Consider the following 13,977-nt stretch of genomic DNA (forward strand, 5'->3'; position numbering starts at 1 on the left):
ACCATTCCTATCCCTGTCCCTGTCCCCGTCCCGACTTGTCCCGACTTTGCTCGACTGCCGCTCGCTGCCGCTCGGGTCGTGGTCCATATCACAGCGCAAGCACGACAAACGTCTGCGGGACGAGACGAGACGACTAAGGAATACATTCGTGGTTACAAATCAAATTTGGAACTCTACACTCCTACACAACAATAGGCGGTGACGTATTTCAGAAATCACCTGCCGATTCGTACTGTTTTGTCGTTTTCAAAGTCTTCTTGGCAAACTTGGTTAGCACATTCTCCCTCAAACTGAGTTAATTACTGCATTTTCGTACCATTACAGTAGTTTAAAAGGCTTAAGGAAGCATCTTTGTCACAACAGAAAGGTAGTTTGAAAATTGGGCTGGCGACATAACAAAAAAACAAAAGGAAGGGAGCCAACAGCACCCGGGTTTCCCAGGCGGTCACCCATCCAAGTACTAGCCGGGCCCGATGATGCTTAACTTCGATGATCGGACGAGAACCGGTGTATTCATCACTGTATGACCGTTGGCGCTCATCTAATGTAGGAGCACGGCAGAATTCGCGTTCGGCTTTTCTCCCAACACACAAAATGTTAGTTTTCGGCCGCATTTGACGAAAGCGCTTCCTTCCGCAACCGCCAGTTCCTCGAGGACGGCGCGGGGAGGCGCGCCCGGCGTCCCAGCAGAGCGACGGCCAAATTGGCGGGCGCACCGCCGCGTGTGTGAGACGCACTGCTGCTCGTTGCGCCCCCTGTCATTCGCTGGGCGCGTGCAGCCTTCGACACTAGCGGAGGACGCATCTTGTCCCTGGTGTTCAGCGGAGGGCCTGTGCGGGGTGTGGCAGTGTCGTGCTGGAGGGCGCCACTGGTAGCGATGTGGGCTTCCTCGCCTCGCCTCGCCTCGCCTCGCCTCACACCAGGTGTCTGCGTAGTTTGCAGTGCATTCGCACCATTCCTATCCCTGTCCCTGTCCCCGTTCCTATCCCTGTCCCTCTCCCCGTCCCGACTTGTCCCGACTTTGCTCGACTGCCGCTCGCTGCCGCTCGGGTCGTGGTCCATATGACAGCGCAAGCACGACAAACGTCTGCGGGACGAGACGAGACGACTAAGGAATACATTCGTGGTTACAAATCAAATTTGGAACTCTACACTCCTACACAACAATAGGCGGTGACGTATTTCAGAAATCACCTGCCGATTCGTACTGTTTTGTCGTTTTCAAAGTCTTCTTGGCAAACTTGGTTAGCACATTCTCCCTCAAACTGAGTTAATTACTGCATTTTCGTACCATTACAGTAGTTTAAAAGGCTTAAGGAAGCATCTTTGTCACAACAGAAAGGTAGTTTGAAAATTGGGCTGGCGACATAACAAAAAAACAAAAGGAAGGGAGCCAACAGCACCCGGGTTTCCCAGGCGGTCACCCATCCAAGTACTAGCCGGGCCCGATGATGCTTAACTTCGATGATCGGACGAGAACCGGTGTATTCATCACTGTATGACCGTTGGCGCTCATCTAATGTAGGAGCACGGCAGAATTCGCGTTCGGCTTTTCTCCCAACACACAAAATGTTAGTTTTCGGCCGCATTTGACGAAAGCGCTTCCTTCCGCAACCGCCAGTTCCTCGAGGACGGCGCGGGGAGGCGCGCCCGGCGTCCCAGCAGAGCGACGGCCAAATTGGCGGGCGCACCGCCGCGTGTGTGAGACGCACTGCTGCTCGTTGCACCCCCTGTCATTCGCTGGGCGCGTGCAGCCTTCGACACTAGCGGAGGACGCATCTTGTCCCTGGTGTTCAGCGGAGGGCCTGTGCGGGGTGTGGCAGTGTCGTGCTGGAGGGCGCCACTGGTAGCGATGTGGGCTTCCTCGCCTCGCCTCGCCTCGCCTCGCCTCACACCAGGTGTCTGCGTAGTTTGCAGTGCATTCGCACCATTCCTATCCCTGTCCCTGTCCCCGTTCCTATCCCTGTCCCTCTCCCCGTCCCGACTTGTCCCGACTTTGCTCGACTGCCGCTCGCTGCCGCTCGGGTCGTGGTCCATATGACAGCGCAAGCACGACAAACGTCTGCGGGACGAGACGAGACGACTAAGGAATACATTCGTGGTTACAAATCAAATTTGGAACTCTACACTCCTACACAACAATAGGCGGTGACGTATTTCAGAAATCACCTGCCGATTCGTACTGTTTTGTCGCTTTCAAAGTCTTCTTGGCAAACTTGGTTAGCACATTCTCCCTCAAACTGAGTTAATTACTGCATTTTCGTACCATTACAGTAGTTTAAAAGGCTTAAGGAAGCATCTTTGTCACAACAGAAAGGTAGTTTGACAATTGGGCTGGCGACATAACAAAAAAACAAAAGGAAGGGAGCCAACAGCACCCGGGTTTCCCAGGCGGTCACCCATCCAAGTACTAGCCGGGCCCGATGATGCTTAACTTCGGTGATCGGACGAGAACCGGTGTATTCATCATGGTATGACCGTTGGCGCTCATCTAATGTAGGAGCACGGCAGAATTCGCGTTCGGCTTTTCTCCCAACACACAAAATGTTAGTTTTCGGCCGCATTTGACGAAAGCGCTTCCTTCCGCAACCGCCAGTTCCTCGAGGACGGCGCGGGGAGGCGCGCCCGGCGTCCCAGCAGAGCGACGGCCAAATTGGCGGGCGCACCGCCGCGTGTGTGAGACGCACTGCTGCTCGTTGCACCCCCTGTCATTCGCTGGGCGCGTGCAGCCTTCGACACTAGCGGAGGACGCATCTTGTCCCTGGTGTTCAGCGGAGGGCCTGTGCGGGGTGTGGCAGTGTCGTGCTGGAGGGCGCCACTGGTAGCGATGTGGGCTTCCTCGCCTCGCCTCGCCTCGCCTCGCCTCACACCAGGTGTCTGCGTAGTTTTCAGTGCATTCGCACCATTCCTATCCCTGTCCCTGTCCCCGTCCCGACTTGTCCCGACTTTGCTCGACTGCCGCTCGCTGCCGCTCGGGTCGTGGTCCATATCACAGCGCAAGCACGACAAACGTCTGCGGGACGAGACGAGACGACTAAGGAATACATTCGTGGTTACAAATCAAATTTGGAACTCTACACTCCTACACAACAATAGGCGGTGACGTATTTCAGAAATCACCTGCCGATTCGTACTGTTTTGTCGTTTTCAAAGTCTTCTTGGCAAACTTGGTTAGCACATTCTCCCTCAAACTGAGTTAATTACTGCATTTTCGTACCATTACAGTAGTTTAAAAGGCTTAAGGAAGCATCTTTGTCACAACAGAAAGGTAGTTTGAAAATTGGGCTGGCGACATAACAAAAAAACAAAAGGAAGGGAGCCAACAGCACCCGGGTTTACCAGGCGGTCACCCATCCAAGTACTATCCGGGCCCGATGATGCTTAACTTCGGTGATCGGACGAGAACCGGTGTATTCATCATGGTATGGCCGTTGGCGCTCATCCAATGTAGGAGCACGGCAGAATTCGCGTTCGGCTTTTCTCCCAACACACAAAATGTTAGTTTTCGGCCGCATTTGACGAAAGCGCTTCCTTCCGCAACCGCCAGTTCCTCGAGGACGGCGCGGGGAGGCGCGCCCGGCGTCCCAGCAGAGCGACGCCCAAATTGGCGGGCGCACCGCCGCGTGTGTGAGACGCACTGCTGCTCGTTGCACCCCCTGTCATTCGCTGGGCGCGTGCAGCCTTCGACACTAGCGGAGGACGCATCTTGTCCCTGGTGTTCAGCGGAGGGCCTGTGCGGGGTGTGGCAGTGTCATGCTGGAGGGCGCCACTGGTAGCGATGTGGGCTTCCTCGCCTCGCCTCGCCTCGCCTCGCCTCACACCAGGTGTCTGCGTAGTTTGCAGTGCATTCGCACCATTCCTATCCCTGTCCCTGTCCCCGTTCCTATCCCTGTCCCTCTCCCCGTCCCGACTTGTCCCGACTTTGCTCGACTGCCGCTCGCTGCCGCTCGGGTCGTGGTCCATATGACAGCGCAAGCACGACAAACGTCTGCGGGACGAGACGAGACGACTAAGGAATACATTCGTGGTTACAAATCAAATTTGGAACTCTACACTCCTACACAACAATAGGCGGTGACGTATTTCAGAAATCACCTGCCGATTCGTACTGTTTTGTCGTTTTCAAAGTCTTCTTGGCAAACTTGGTTAGCACATTCTCCCTCAAACTGAGTTAATTACTGCATTTTCGTACCATTACAGTAGTTTAAAAGGCTTAAGGAAGCATCTTTGTCACAACAGAAAGGTAGTTTGAAAATTGGGCTGGCGACATAACAAAAAAACAAAAGGAAGGGAGCCAACAGCACCCGGGTTTCCCAGGCGGTCACCCATCCAAGTACTATCCGGGCCCGATGATGCTTAACTTCGGTGATCGGACGAGAACCGGTGTATTCATCATGGTATGGCCGTTGGCGCTCATCTAATGTAGGAGCACGGCAGAATTCGCGTTCGGCTTTTCTCCCAACACACAAAATGTTAGTTTTCGGCCGCATTTGACGAAAGCGCTTCCTTCCGCAACCGCCAGTTCCTCGAGGACGGCGCGGGGAGGCGCGCCCGGCGTCCCAGCAGAGCGACGGCCAAATTGGCGGGCGCACCGCCGCGTGTGTGAGACGCACTGCTGCTCGTTGCACCCCCTGTCATTCGCTGGGCGCGTGCAGCCTTCGACACTAGCGGAGGACGCATCTTGTCCCTGGTGTTCAGCGGAGGGCCTGTGCGGGGTGTGGCAGTGTCATGCTGGAGGGCGCCACTGGTAGCGATGTGGGCTACCTCGCCTCGCCTCGCCTCGCCTCGCCTCACACCAGGTGTCTGCGTAGTTTGCAGTGCATTCGCACCATTCCTATCCCTGTCCCTGTCCCCGTCCCGACTTGTCCCGACTTTGCTCGACTGCCGCTCGCTGCCGCTCGGGTCGTGGTCCATATCACAGCGCAAGCACGACAAACGTCTGCGGGACGAGACGAGACGACTAAGGAATACATTCGTGGTTACAAATCAAATTTGGAACTCTACACTCCTACACAACAATAGGCGGTGACGTATTTCAGAAATCACCTGCCGATTCGTACTGTTTTGTCGTTTTCAAAGTCTTCTTGGCAAACTTGGTTAGCACATTCTCCCTCAAACTGAGTTAATTACTGCATTTTCGTACCATTACAGTAGTTTAAAAGGCTTAAGGAAGCATCTTTGTCACAACAGAAAGGTAGTTTGAAAATTGGGCTGGCGACATAACAAAAAAACAAAAGGAAGGGAGCCAACAGCACCCGGGTTTCCCAGGCGGTCACCCATCCAAGTACTAGCCGGGCCCGATGATGCTTAACTTCGATGATCGGACGAGAACCGGTGTATTCATCACTGTATGACCGTTGGCGCTCATCTAATGTAGGAGCACGGCAGAATTCGCGTTCGGCTTTTCTCCCAACACACAAAATGTTAGTTTTCGGCCGCATTTGACGAAAGCGCTTCCTTCCGCAACCGCCAGTTCCTCGAGGACGGCGCGGGGAGGCGCGCCCGGCGTCCCAGCAGAGCGACGGCCAAATTGGCGGGCGCACCGCCGCGTGTGTGAGACGCACTGCTGCTCGTTGCACCCCCTGTCATTCGCTGGGCGCGTGCAGCCTTCGACACTAGCGGAGGACGCATCTTGTCCCTGGTGTTCAGCGGAGGGCCTGTGCGGGGTGTGGCAGTGTCGTGCTGGAGGGCGCCACTGGTAGCGATGTGGGCTTCCTCGCCTCGCCTCGCCTCGCCTCGCCTCACACCAGGTGTCTGCGTAGTTTGCAGTGCATTCGCACCATTCCTATCCCTGTCCCTGTCCCCGTTCCTATCCCTGTCCCTCTCCCCGTCCCGACTTGTCCCGACTTTGCTCGACTGCCGCTCGCTGCCGCTCGGGTCGTGGGTCCATATGACAGCGCAAGCACGACAAACGTCTGCGGGACGAGACGAGACGACTAAGGAATACATTCGTGGTTACAAATCAAATTTGGAACTCTACACTCCTACACAACAATAGGCGGTGACGTATTTCAGAAATCACCTGCCGATTCGTACTGTTTTGTCGTTTTCAAAGTCTTCTTGGCATACTTGGTTAGCACATTCTCCCTCAAACTGAGTTAATTACTGCATTTTCGTACCATTACAGTAGTTTAAAAGGCTTAAGGAAGCATCTTTGTCACAACAGAAAGGTAGTTTGAAAATTGGGCTGGCGACATAACAAAAAAACAAAAGGAAGGGAGCCAACAGCACCCGGGTTTCCCAGGCGGTCACCCATCCAAGTACTAGCCGGGCCCGATGATGCTTAACTTCGATGATCGGACGAGAACCGGTGTATTCATCACTGTATGACCGTTGGCGCTCATCTAATGTAGGAGCACGGCAGAATTCGCGTTCGGCTTTTCTCCCAACACACAAAATGTTAGTTTTCGGCCGCATTTGACGAAAGCGCTTCCTTCCGCAACCGCCAGTTCCTCGAGGACGGCGCGGGGAGGCGCGCCCGGCGTCCCAGCAGAGCGACGGCCAAATTGGCGGGCGCACCGCCGCGTGTGTGAGACGCACTGCTGCTCGTTGCACCCCCTGTCATTCGCTGGGCGCGTGCAGCCTTCGACACTAGCGGAGGACGCATCTTGTCCCTGGTGTTCAGCGGAGGGCCTGTGCGGGGTGTGGCAGTGTCGTGCTGGAGGGCGCCACTGGTAGCGATGTGGGCTTCCTCGCCTCGCCTCGCCTCGCCTCGCCTCACACCAGGTGTCTGCGTAGTTTGCAGTGCATTCGCACCATTCCTATCCCTGTCCCTGTCCCCGTTCCTATCCCTGTCCCTCTCCCCGTCCCGACTTGTCCCGACTTTGCTCGACTGCCGCTCGCTGCCGCTCGGGTCGTGGTCCATATCACAGCGCAAGCACGACAAACGTCTGCGGGACGAGACGAGACGACTAAGGAATACATTCGTGGTTACAAATCAAATTTGGAACTCTACACTCCTACACAACAATAGGCGGTGACGTATTTCAGAAATCACCTGCCGATTCGTACTGTTTTGTCGTTTTCAAAGTCTTCTTGGCAAACTTGGTTAGCACATTCTCCCTCAAACTGAGTTAATTACTGCATTTTCGTACCATTACAGTAGTTTAAAAGGCTTAAGGAAGCATCTTTGTCACAACAGAAAGGTAGTTTGAAAATTGGGCTGGCGACATAACAAAAAAACAAAAGGAAGGGAGCCAACAGCACCCGGGTTTCCCAGGCGGTCACCCATCCAAGTACTAGCCGGGCCCGATGATGCTTAACTTCGATGATCGGACGAGAACCGGTGTATTCATCACTGTATGACCGTTGGCGCTCATCTAATGTAGGAGCACGGCAGAATTCGCGTTCGGCTTTTCTCCCAACACACAAAATGTTAGTTTTCGGCCGCATTTGACGAAAGCGCTTCCTTCCGCAACCGCCAGTTCCTCGAGGACGGCGCGGGGAGGCGCGCCCGGCGTCCCAGCAGAGCGACGGCCAAATTGGCGGGCGCACCGCCGCGTGTGTGAGACGCACTGCTGCTCGTTGCACCCCCTGTCATTCGCTGGGCGCGTGCAGCCTTCGACACTAGCGGAGGACGCATCTTGTCCCTGGTGTTCAGCGGAGGGCCTGTGCGGGGTGTGGCAGTGTCGTGCTGGAGGGCGCCACTGGTAGCGATGTGGGCTTCCTCGCCTCGCCTCGCCTCGCCTCGCCTCACACCAGGTGTCTGCGTAGTTTGCAGTGCATTCGCACCATTCCTATCCCTGTCCCTGTCCCCGTTCCTATCCCTGTCCCTCTCCCCGTCCCGACTTGTCCCGACTTTGCTCGACTGCCGCTCGCTGCCGCTCGGGTCGTGGTCCATATGACAGCGCAAGCACGACAAACGTCTGCGGGACGAGACGAGACGACTAAGGAATACATTCGTGGTTACAAATCAAATTTGGAACTCTACACTCCTACACAACAATAGGCGGTGACGTATTTCAGAAATCACCTGCCGATTCGTACTGTTTTGTCGTTTTCAAAGTCTTCTTGGCAAACTTGGTTAGCACATTCTCCCTCAAACTGAGTTAATTACTGCATTTTCGTACCATTACAGTAGTTTAAAAGGCTTAAGGAAGCATCTTTGTCACAACAGAAAGGTAGTGTTTGAAAATTGGGCTGGCGACATAACAAAAAAACAAAAGGAAGGGAGCCAACAGCACCCGGGTTTCCAGGCGGTCACCCATCCAAGTACTAGCCGGGCCCGATGATGCTTAACTTCGATGATCGGACGAGAACCGGTGTATTCATCACTGTATGACCGTTGGCGCTCATCTAATGTAGGAGCACGGCAGAATTCGCGTTCGGCTTTTCTCCCAACACACAAAATGTTAGTTTTCGGCCGCATTTGACGAAAGCGCTTCCTTCCGCAACCGCCAGTTCCTCGAGGACGGCGCGGGGAGGCGCGCCCGGCGTCCCAGCAGAGCGACGGCCAAATTGGCGGGCGCACCGCCGCGTGTGTGAGACGCACTGCTGCTCGTTGCACCCCCTGTCATTCGCTGGGCGCGTGCAGCCTTCGACACTAGCGGAGGACGCATCTTGTCCCTGGTGTTCAGCGGAGGGCCTGTGCGGGGTGTGGCAGTGTCGTGCTGGAGGGCGCCACTGGTAGCGATGTGGGCTTCCTCGCCTCGCCTCGCCTCGCCTCGCCTCACACCAGGTGTCTGCGTAGTTTGCAGTGCATTCGCACCATTCCTATCCCTGTCCCTGTCCCCGTTCCTATCCCTGTCCCTCTCCCCGTCCCGACTTGTCCCCGACTTTGCTCGACTGCCGCTCGCTGCCGCTCGGGTCGTGGTCCATATCACAGCGCAAGCACGACAAACGTCTGCGGGACGAGACGAGACGACTAAGGAATACATTCGTGGTTACAAATCAAATTTGGAACTCTACACTCCTACACAACAATAGGCGGTGACGTATTTCAGAAATCACCTGCCGATTCGTACTGTTTTGTCGTTTTCAAAGTCTTCTTGGCAAACTTGGTTAGCACATTCTCCCTCAAACTGAGTTAATTACTGCATTTTCGTACCATTACAGTAGTTTAAAAGGCTTAAGGAAGCATCTTTGTCACAACAGAAAGGTAGTTTGAAAATTGGGCTGGCGACATAACAAAAAAACAAAAGGAAGGGAGCCAACAGCACCCGGGTTTCCCAGGCGGTCACCCATCCAAGTACTAGCCGGGCCCGATGATGCTTAACTTCGATGATCGGACGAGAACCGGTGTATTCATCACTGTATGACCGTTGGCGCTCATCTAATGTAGGAGCACGGCAGAATTCGCGTTCGGCTTTTCTCCCAACACACAAAATGTTAGTTTTCGGCCGCATTTGACGAAAGCGCTTCCTTCCGCAACCGCCAGTTCCTCGAGGACGGCGCGGGGAGGCGCGCCCGGCGTCCCAGCAGAGCGACGGCCAAATTGGCGGGCGCACCGCCGCGTGTGTGAGACGCACTGCTGCTCGTTGCACCCCCTGTCATTCGCTGGGCGCGTGCAGCCTTCGACACTAGCGGAGGACGCATCTTGTCCCTGGTGTTCAGCGGAGGGCCTGTGCGGGGTGTGGCAGTGTCGTGCTGGAGGGCGCCACTGGTAGCGATGTGGGCTTCCTCGCCTCGCCTCGCCTCGCCTCGCCTCACACCAGGTGTCTGCGTAGTTTGCAGTGCATTCGCACCATTCCTATCCCTGTCCCTGTCCCCGTTCCTATCCCTGTCCCTCTCCCCGTCCCGACTTGTCCCGACTTTGCTCGACTGCCGCTCGCTGCCGCTCGGGTCGTGGTCCATATGACAGCGCAAGCACGACAAACGTCTGCGGGACGAGACGAGACGACTAAGGAATACATCGTGGTTACAAATCAAATTTGGAACTCTACACTCCTACACAACAATAGGCGGTGACGTATTTCAGAAATCACCTGCCGATTCGTACTGTTTTGTCGTTTTCAAAGTCTTCTTGGCAAACTTGGTTAGCACATTCTCCCTCAAACTGAGTTAATTACTGCATTTTCGTACCATTACAGTAGTTTAAAAGGCTTAAGGAAGCATCTTTGTCACAACAGAAAGGTAGTTTGAAAATTGGGCTGGCGACATAACAAAAAAACAAAAGGAAGGGAGCCAACAGCACCCGGGTTTCCCAGGCGGTCACCCATCCAAGTACTATCCGGGCCCGATGATGCTTAACTTCGGTGATCGGACGAGAACCGGTGTATTCATCATGGTATGGCCGTTGGCGCTCATCTAATGTAGGAGCACGGCAGAATTCGCGTTCGGCTTTTCTCCCAACACACAAAATGTTAGTTTTCGGCCGCATTTGACGAAAGCGCTTCCTTCCGCAACCGCCAGTTCCTCGAGGACGGCGCGGGGAGGCGCGCCCGGCGTCCCAGCAGAGCGACGGCCAAATTGGCGGGCGCACCGCCGCGTGTGTGAGACGCACTGCTGCTCGTTGCACCCCCTGTCATTCGCTGGGCGCGTGCAGCCTTCGACACTAGCGGAGGACGCATCTTGTCCCTGGTGTTCAGCGGAGGGCCTGTGCGGGGTGTGGCAGTGTCATGCTGGAGGGCGCCACTGGTAGCGATGTGGGCTACCTCGCCTCGCCTCGCCTCGCCTCGCCTCACACCAGGTGTCTGCGTAGTTTGCAGTGCATTCGCACCATTCCTATCCCTGTCCCTGTCCCCGTCCCGACTTGTCCCGACTTTGCTCGACTGCCGCTCGCTGCCGCTCGGGTCGTGGTCCATATGACAGCGCAAGCACGACAAACGTCTGCGGGACGAGACGAGACGACTAAGGAATACATTCGTGGTTACAAATCAAATTTGGAACTCTACACTCCTACACAACAATAGGCGGTGACGTATTTCAGAAATCACCTGCCGATTCGTACTGTTTTGTCGTTTTCAAAGTCTTCTTGGCAAACTTGGTTAGCACATTCTCCCTCAAACTGAGTTAATTACTGCATTTTCGTACCATTACAGTAGTTTAAAAGGCTTAAGGAAGCATCTTTGTCACAACAGAAAGGTAGTTTGAAAATTGGGCTGGCGACATAACAAAAAAACAAAAGGAAGGGAGCCAACAGCACCCGGGTTTCCCAGGCGGTCACCCATCCAAGTACTAGCCGGGCCCGATGATGCTTAACTTCGATGATCGGACGAGAACCGGTGTATTCATCACTGTATGACCGTTGGCGCTCATCTAATGTAGGAGCACGGCAGAATTCGCGTTCGGCTTTTCTCCCAACACACAAAATGTTAGTTTTCGGCCGCATTTGACGAAAGCGCTTCCTTCCGCAACCGCCAGTTCCTCGAGGACGGCGCGGGGAGGCGCGCCCGGCGTCCCAGCAGAGCGACGGCCAAATTGGCGGGCGCACCGCCGCGTGTGTGAGACGCACTGCTGCTCGTTGCACCCCCTGTCATTCGCTGGGCGCGTGCAGACTTCGACACTAGCGGAGGACGCATCTTGTCCCTGGTGTTCAGCGGAGGGCCTGTGCGGGGTGTGGCAGTGTCGTGCTGGAGGGCGCCACTGGTAGCGATGTGGGCTTCCTCGCCTCGCCTCGCCTCGCCTCGCCTCACACCAGGTGTCTGCGTAGTTTGCAGTGCATTCGCACCATTCCTATCCCTGTCCCTGTCCCCGTTCCTATCCCTGTCCCTCTCCCCGTCCCGACTTGTCCCGACTTTGCTCGACTGCCGCTCGCTGCCGCTCGGGTCGTGGTCCATATCACAGCGCAAGCACGACAAACGTCTGCGGGACGAGACGAGACGACTAAGGAATACATTCGTGGTTACAAATCAAATTTGGAACTCTACACTCCTACACAACAATAGGCGGTGACGTATTTCAGAAATCACCTGCCGATTCGTACTGTTTTGTCGTTTTCAAAGTCTTCTTGGCAAACTTGGTTAGCACATTCTCCCTCAAACTGAGTTAATTACTGCATTTTCGTACCATTACAGTAGTTTAAAAGGCTTAAGGAAGCATCTTTGTCACAACAGAAAGGTAGTTGAAAATTGGGCTGGCGACATAACAAAAAAACAAAAGGAAGGGAGCCAACAGCACCCGGGTTTCCCAGGCGGTCACCCATCCAAGTACTAGCCGGGCCCGATGATGCTTAACTTCGATGATCGGACGAGAACCGGTGTATTCATCACTGTATGACCGTTGGCGCTCATCTAATGTAGGAGCACGGCAGAATTCGCGTTCGGCTTTTCTCCCAACACACAAAATGTTAGTTTTCGGCCGCATTTGACGAAAGCGCTTCCTTCCGCAACCGCCAGTTCCTCGAGGACGGCGCGGGGAGGCGCGCCCGGCGTCCCAGCAGAGCGACGGCCAAATTGGCGGGCGCACCGCCGCGTGTGTGAGACGCACTGCTGCTCGTTGCACCCCCTGTCATTCGCTGGGCGCGTGCAGACTTCGACACTAGCGGAGGACGCATCTTGTCCCTGGTGTTCAGCGGAGGGCCTGTGCGGGGTGTGGCAGTGTCGTGCTGGAGGGCGCCACTGGTAGCGATGTGGGCTTCCTCGCCTCGCCTCGCCTCGCCTCGCCTCACACCAGGTGTCTGCGTAGTTTGCAGTGCATTCGCACCATTCCTATCCCTGTCCCTGTCCCCGTTCCTATCCCTGTCCCTCTCCCCGTCCCGACTTGTCCCGACTTTGCTCGACTGCCGCTCGCTGCCGCTCGGGTCGTGGTCCATATCACAGCGCAAGCACGACAAACGTCTGCGGGACGAGACGAGACGACTAAGGAATACATTCGTGGTTACAAATCAAATTTGGAACTCTACACTCCTACACAACAATAGGCGGTGACGTATTTCAGAAATCACCTGCCGATTCGTACTGTTTTGTCGTTTTCAAAGTCTTCTTGGCAAACTTGGTTAGCACATTCTCCCTCAAACTGAGTTAATTACTGCATTTTCGTACCATTACAGTAGTTTAAAAGGCTTAAGGAAGCATCTTTGTCACAACAGAAAGGTAGTTTGAAAATTGGGCTGGCGACATAACAAAAAAACAAAAGGAAGGGAGCCAACAGCACCCGGGTTTCCCAGGCGGTCACCCATCCAAGTACTAGCCGGGCCCGATGATGCTTAACTTCGATGATCGGACGAGAACCGGTGTATTCATCACTGTATGACCGTTGGCGCTCATCTAATGTAGGAGCACGGCAGAATTCGCGTTCGGCTTTTCTCCCAACACACAAAATGTTAGTTTTCGGCCGCATTTGACGAAAGCGCTTCCTTCCGCAACCGCCAGTTCCTCGAGGACGGCGCGGGGAGGCGCGCCCGGCGTCCCAGCAGAGCGACGGCCAAATTGGCGGGCGCACCGCCGCGTGTGTGAGACGCACTGCTGCTCGTTGCACCCCCTGTCATTCGCTGGGCGCGTGCAGCCTTCGACACTAGCGGAGGACGCATCTTGTCCCTGGTGTTCAGCGGAGGGCCTGTGCGGGGTGTGGCAGTGTCGTGCTGGAGGGCGCCACTGGTAGCGATGTGGGCTTCCTCGCCTCGCCTCGCCTCGCCTCGCCTCACACCAGGTGTCTGCGTAGTTTGCAGTGCATTCGCACCATTCCTATCCCTGTCCCTGTCCCCGTTCCTATCCCTGTCCCTCTCCCCGTCCCGACTTGTCCCGACTTTGCTCGACTGCCGCTCGCTGCCGCTCGGGTCGTGGTCCATATGACAGCGCAAGCACGACAAACGTCTGCGGGACGAGACGAGACGACTAAGGAATACATTCGTGGTTACAAATCAAATTTGGAACTCTACACTCCTACACAACAATAGGCGGTGACGTATTTCAGAAATCACCTGCCGATTCGTACTGTTTTGTCGTTTTCAAAGTCTTCTTGGCAAACTTGGTTAGCACATTCTCCCTCAAACTGAGTTAATTACTGCATTTTCGTACCATTACAGTAGTTTAAAGGCTTAAGGAAGCATCTTTGTCACAACAGAAAGGTAGTTTGAAAATTGGGCTGGCGACATAACAA

The 13,977-nt window shown here is 55.0% G+C and overlaps 14 non-coding genes across 14 annotated transcripts; all 14 read right to left on the bottom strand.

Moving 5' to 3' along the window:
* Positions 1-416: 416 nt before the first annotated feature.
* On the bottom strand, positions 417-535 carry LOC126115470 (5S ribosomal RNA). The gene has a single exon (XR_007525502.1). It is a non-coding gene; the product is annotated as a 5S ribosomal RNA (ribosomal RNA).
* Positions 536-1,391: 856 nt separating this feature from the next.
* On the bottom strand, positions 1,392-1,510 carry LOC126115471 (5S ribosomal RNA). The gene has a single exon (XR_007525503.1). It is a non-coding gene; the product is annotated as a 5S ribosomal RNA (ribosomal RNA).
* Positions 1,511-2,366: 856 nt separating this feature from the next.
* LOC126115236 (5S ribosomal RNA) lies at positions 2,367-2,485 on the bottom strand. Its single transcript, XR_007525290.1, has one exon. It is a non-coding gene; the product is annotated as a 5S ribosomal RNA (ribosomal RNA).
* An 832-nt stretch (positions 2,486-3,317) lies between these two features.
* LOC126115402 (5S ribosomal RNA) lies at positions 3,318-3,436 on the bottom strand. The gene has a single exon (XR_007525440.1). It is a non-coding gene; the product is annotated as a 5S ribosomal RNA (ribosomal RNA).
* Positions 3,437-4,292: 856 nt separating this feature from the next.
* Positions 4,293-4,411, bottom strand: LOC126115183 (5S ribosomal RNA). The gene has a single exon (XR_007525242.1). It is a non-coding gene; the product is annotated as a 5S ribosomal RNA (ribosomal RNA).
* An 832-nt stretch (positions 4,412-5,243) lies between these two features.
* LOC126115472 (5S ribosomal RNA) lies at positions 5,244-5,362 on the bottom strand. The gene has a single exon (XR_007525504.1). It is a non-coding gene; the product is annotated as a 5S ribosomal RNA (ribosomal RNA).
* Positions 5,363-6,219: 857 nt separating this feature from the next.
* LOC126115473 (5S ribosomal RNA) lies at positions 6,220-6,338 on the bottom strand. The gene has a single exon (XR_007525505.1). It is a non-coding gene; the product is annotated as a 5S ribosomal RNA (ribosomal RNA).
* Positions 6,339-7,194: 856 nt separating this feature from the next.
* On the bottom strand, positions 7,195-7,313 carry LOC126115474 (5S ribosomal RNA). Its single transcript, XR_007525506.1, has one exon. It is a non-coding gene; the product is annotated as a 5S ribosomal RNA (ribosomal RNA).
* An 858-nt stretch (positions 7,314-8,171) lies between these two features.
* On the bottom strand, positions 8,172-8,289 carry LOC126115490 (5S ribosomal RNA). The gene has a single exon (XR_007525520.1). It is a non-coding gene; the product is annotated as a 5S ribosomal RNA (ribosomal RNA).
* An 857-nt stretch (positions 8,290-9,146) lies between these two features.
* Positions 9,147-9,265, bottom strand: LOC126115475 (5S ribosomal RNA). The gene has a single exon (XR_007525507.1). It is a non-coding gene; the product is annotated as a 5S ribosomal RNA (ribosomal RNA).
* Positions 9,266-10,120: 855 nt separating this feature from the next.
* Positions 10,121-10,239, bottom strand: LOC126115184 (5S ribosomal RNA). Its single transcript, XR_007525243.1, has one exon. It is a non-coding gene; the product is annotated as a 5S ribosomal RNA (ribosomal RNA).
* Positions 10,240-11,071: 832 nt separating this feature from the next.
* LOC126115476 (5S ribosomal RNA) lies at positions 11,072-11,190 on the bottom strand. The gene has a single exon (XR_007525508.1). It is a non-coding gene; the product is annotated as a 5S ribosomal RNA (ribosomal RNA).
* An 855-nt stretch (positions 11,191-12,045) lies between these two features.
* On the bottom strand, positions 12,046-12,164 carry LOC126115477 (5S ribosomal RNA). The gene has a single exon (XR_007525509.1). It is a non-coding gene; the product is annotated as a 5S ribosomal RNA (ribosomal RNA).
* Positions 12,165-13,020: 856 nt separating this feature from the next.
* LOC126115479 (5S ribosomal RNA) lies at positions 13,021-13,139 on the bottom strand. The gene has a single exon (XR_007525510.1). It is a non-coding gene; the product is annotated as a 5S ribosomal RNA (ribosomal RNA).
* Positions 13,140-13,977: the final 838 nt, after the last annotated feature.

This window comes from Schistocerca cancellata, unplaced genomic scaffold (assembly GCF_023864275.1).
Source record: "Schistocerca cancellata isolate TAMUIC-IGC-003103 unplaced genomic scaffold, iqSchCanc2.1 HiC_scaffold_317, whole genome shotgun sequence".
NCBI classification, from domain to species: Eukaryota; Metazoa; Arthropoda; class Insecta; order Orthoptera; family Acrididae; genus Schistocerca; species Schistocerca cancellata.